The sequence below is a fragment of the Sardina pilchardus genome, chromosome 22 (genome assembly GCF_963854185.1).
Source record: "Sardina pilchardus chromosome 22, fSarPil1.1, whole genome shotgun sequence".
NCBI lineage: Eukaryota > Metazoa > Chordata > Actinopteri > Clupeiformes > Clupeidae > Sardina > Sardina pilchardus.
In genome coordinates this window covers 7567647-7571829 of record NC_085015.1, presented here as the reverse complement: position 1 = coordinate 7571829, position 4183 = coordinate 7567647, and the positions used below count along the sequence as shown (strand labels likewise).

The following is a 4183-nucleotide window of genomic DNA, read 5'->3' as shown; positions in this document are numbered from 1 at the left end:
ATGACGAGAGAATCACAGAGTGTGCCTTTAATCACTCTCTTACCTATTAGCACTGTTGCTTTCTATTCTAGGAAATCTCTCCAAACCTCTAATGAAGTACCATGCATTTTTTTGTAACACCATGGAATAATTGATTTATTCCCTTTGGTGTCAATATTCAACGTCATTTAGCGCAAAGACCGTACCCAGTTCGCAGAAAACTGACTAAATGGGTCATAATGATCCTATCCAATCAACATTACATTATGCAATATCAAGGGATACATTGGCAATGTCAGAGATTTTATTTATAAGAAAATTGCTTTAAGGATTCACAGCCAAACAAACCACAAATGCAAAATGAACAATTTTGATATAGCAGACTTTATTCGTCGTAAATGTATGGATTGATGGGGGCTGAGTCAGGATGTAATCGCTCTTAACCACCGTGTTCCAACAGCTATCAGGGTTATCAGTAATACTGCGGTTTGTCCCAGTCCTCTTCTAGATCTACAGGTAAACAAGAGAGACAGGCAAATGAACATGGGAATAAGCTTGTATCACTTTATTTAACATCACAATGGTGATGACGTGTACTAATGCTGCATGTCTCTTTCAGTTTCACACACCTAAGTGCTGATTTGATTCTGCCATCCTGTCTGCAGCGGAGCTGGCATCCTCTTCTGGAGGTACCCTCCCCCTCAAAGCTCCTGTAAGTACAGCCAGTGGAAAGGAACAGTGTGTCATTACTATAATAAACCCCATTATTGGAGGCAACCGAAGAATCAGTGTGAAAAATAAATGTAATTCTGTCATGTGGCTGAGATGCCATTATTACGGAATGCAGGCCTGAGAGTTCAGTTCAGGCATGAGCTCGACCATGCACTACTACTAGGCCTACTAGATAGGCTACTCTCTGTATCGTCTTTGAATGTATTTGATGATTTTCAGGCACAGATTATTTCCTGTCTATCAGCCCTGGGAATGATTCACAATGGTTCATTGAACTAAAATAAAAAAAAAAGTTAGTCAGAATAACTAAAATTAAAACTTAAAAAATAAAAAATACAAGAAACCACAGGGAAGATTCTAGAGCATCCAGTCAGTAGCCTAAATGAGCCCATAGTCTAGTGAAATGAGAGCAGGATTTAGTCAAATAAGCACACGATATAGTAAAATAAGCTCTCGATATATAGTAAAATAAGCAACACGTCCTCTCGATATACAGTACACAAAATAAAATGTTGCAAAGACACCTCCAGGGCCGCGTACAGGATAAACAAATGAAGAACTAAACAAACGGGCCTCGTGTGATGTAAAACAGAGCCGCATGACGCACACGGTCCGTTTGAGCGGGAGTAGATGACGTCCCCGTCCTTTGTTTGGTGTTGGCGGTGTGGGGCTGAGCGCGGGGGATGACGTTTGATTAAAGCATTCTCTGTGTGAGTGCAGCTTCAAGTGTAGAGAAAGAGAGAGGAGGGAAATAGAGCCATCAGGGCCCACAGAGCTGGACCACAGAATCAGCAGCCGAACGCCCTGGGTCACTTCAGATGACTGAACCCAGGAGAGGACCGGAACACACAACCAGAACTTAAGAGAAAGAGAGAGGACGGAAAAAGGCCCACCCTACCATCGCCTGCTGTGGTCCCCTTGCCCGGATTCCTGGCCCACGCATCCCAGCGACCCATTACCTTCCGAAAATTGCTAATCCCTATGGACAATCTATTCCTTACACTGGACTTTTTGAACTTTTTGATACTAAAAATGACCTTACTGTACTGTAACTGACCCCTGGCAGATGGGTTGGGCCCTTGAGTCGTGGATCTGTCTGAGGTTTCTTCCTATATGTATCTCCAATTCTAGGGAGTTTTTCCTCGCCCCTGTTAGTCATGGGCTCTCTCTGAAAGTTTAACAGTCTGTAAAGCGCCATGAGACGTGTAATGTTTTGGCGCTCTATAAGTGATAAGTGAAATTTAAATATATATGTGACAATGAATTGAAATAGGCCCATCAGTGCTCACAGAGCAGGGCCATAGAATCAGCAGCCGCAGGCCCTGGGTCACTTCAGATGACGGAACGCACAACCATAACTTTTTAAAAGTGACTAACGTTTTGATGCGCACAGCGTCTTCCTCAGAGTCATTGAGTCAATGGCGAATGTGTAGAGAAGATAAATAACCTCTTCCCCTTCAAAACACAACACATACTCTAGGCATTGATTAATAGTGGGAAGGTGTCATACATCAGACAGCTAATACCATAGGTCTGTCAGCATGCATTTGGGGAAAGCATTTTTCTGATGTTATGTATGTTGCTGAGTGACATTCATATGAGTCATATTCAAACTCATTTGAATGTCACTCGAAAGCAAACGTAGGATGACATCAGGAACATGACTCTTCATTTTTTTCTAGAACTGTGTAGGCTATATATATATATATGTCAACGAACAGGAAACTGGCTTGCCGACTTCAAGTGAGCTAGTGCACGGAGCTCATTAGATGAGCCCAGGGGGGTATTCCAAGTACGTGGTTTAGTGGCAAACCTGGTTAAGTTAACTCAGAGTATAAGCGGTAAGCCCACAAGGGCCCTGTGGCATTGGTTTGTTTCGAAGGAAGCCATACAGCTCTTTTTTTTTTACATTTTTTTAAGGTTATATTTTGGGCTTTTTATGCCTTTAATTGGACAGGACAGTAGAGAGAATGACAGGAAGCGAGTGGGAGAGAGAGCTGGGATGGGGATCCGGAAAGGACCACGGGGCGGGAATCGAACCCGGGTCGCCGGCGTACGGTGCAGGTGCCCCAGCCAGTTGCGCCACGACTGGGGCCGACTTGCCCAGGTTGGTCACTAAACCACGTACTGTACTTGGATCACCACCCCCCCCCCCCCCGGGGCACGTGCCCTGTTTTACCTGCGCGCTGGCCTTCGCTGACCGCGTCCCTCCTGCCCATCAGCCCAATGAACACGGCTCCTTTATGCCCTGCGGGGCAAGAGACAGAAACGTCGGGCTGAGATCAGCTCACAGCTCGGGTAAACAGAAGAGTTTCGGCGACATCATGTTGAGGAAGACTTTTTCTTTCGATTATAAAGATCTTTACATTACTGAGAAGAAGTGCATTGATATATTGGTATAATTGAATTTGAGCATTGATATGGACTCAGTTTTTTTTAAGTGTCTTAGTTTTTGTCGTTTTGTTTTGCTCTTGTGTATGCGTCTGTGGAGAAAAGCATAGCTTGGTATAGCGTCTTGTTTTTAATGTCTGATCGATGGGTGTGTAAAGCTTGCTGAAGCACGAGCGATTAGCACACAAAGTCCCTCTCACTCACTCACGTCGTCTCTGCACCGGGCCAGCCTGTTGACTCGCGGTCGCTAAAATCAGAGAGAGAACACGCACGCTAGCATTCTGATTGACATACGCACTTATGATATGGAGCACTTTGCTTCACTTTGAAATACTGACAAGGCCTTTGGGCCTTTGGGCTAGTGTCACCCTATATCACAATGAGGAATGGAAAAGAGGAGAATGAAACTTGGAAGCGTGCCAACCCAACATAGTTGACCCAGTCAGGGTAATATGCAAATGAGGTACCAGTGACACAGTTGTTATAGGCTACTGCAGCTCAAAACAAACACTGAGCTCTAACATGTTTGTAGGCCAATATTTCAGTGTGGGTAACCAACTGAAAATGGATGAACGGATTTGTCCATCCAATATTTAACATGGACTTTTAGACTTGAATTTGATCCTGGCAGGTTTCAGAAGGAGTAGAGTGTGTAAGGATAAAAGGATAGATACTGTACATAATAAACAAAATAACTGAATGAACTGAAATAAACAGCAATATTCATGCTATAACATGAATAGTGTTAATATGAATAGCAATGCCACTCTTTATGTTAACATTTAGCATGCCTCAGGACAGTCACATGTCAAGGCCACTGGGATAGTGTGGTATTGTATATTAAGTTATACTTAGTTGAATAGCGCTTTTGGACATTTCTATGTGGGGACAGGTGCTTTCGATAAGGTAAAGGTTACCAGTAATTTATAGATTAGTAATAGTAATTTTACTTTACAGAGAAAATCCTGCACACTGTCCATTACGCATGCCAAACATTTATTCGTAACGTTTCGGTCACGTAGACCTTCCTCAGGTGAATTCACCTGTGTGTTAAGTTATACCATTCCTAATATTACGGAGC

General features: G+C 43.3%; 1 long non-coding RNA gene across 1 annotated transcript; it reads right to left on the bottom strand.

Annotated features, from left to right (window-relative positions):
• Positions 1-417: 417 nt before the first annotated feature.
• On the bottom strand, positions 418-2959 carry LOC134070706 (uncharacterized). The gene is made up of 3 exons (XR_009936965.1): positions 2891-2959; positions 609-689; positions 418-489 (listed from the first exon to the last, which is right to left on the bottom strand). It is a non-coding gene; the product is annotated as an uncharacterized LOC134070706 (long non-coding RNA).
• Between the last annotated feature and the right edge of the window lie 1224 nt (positions 2960-4183).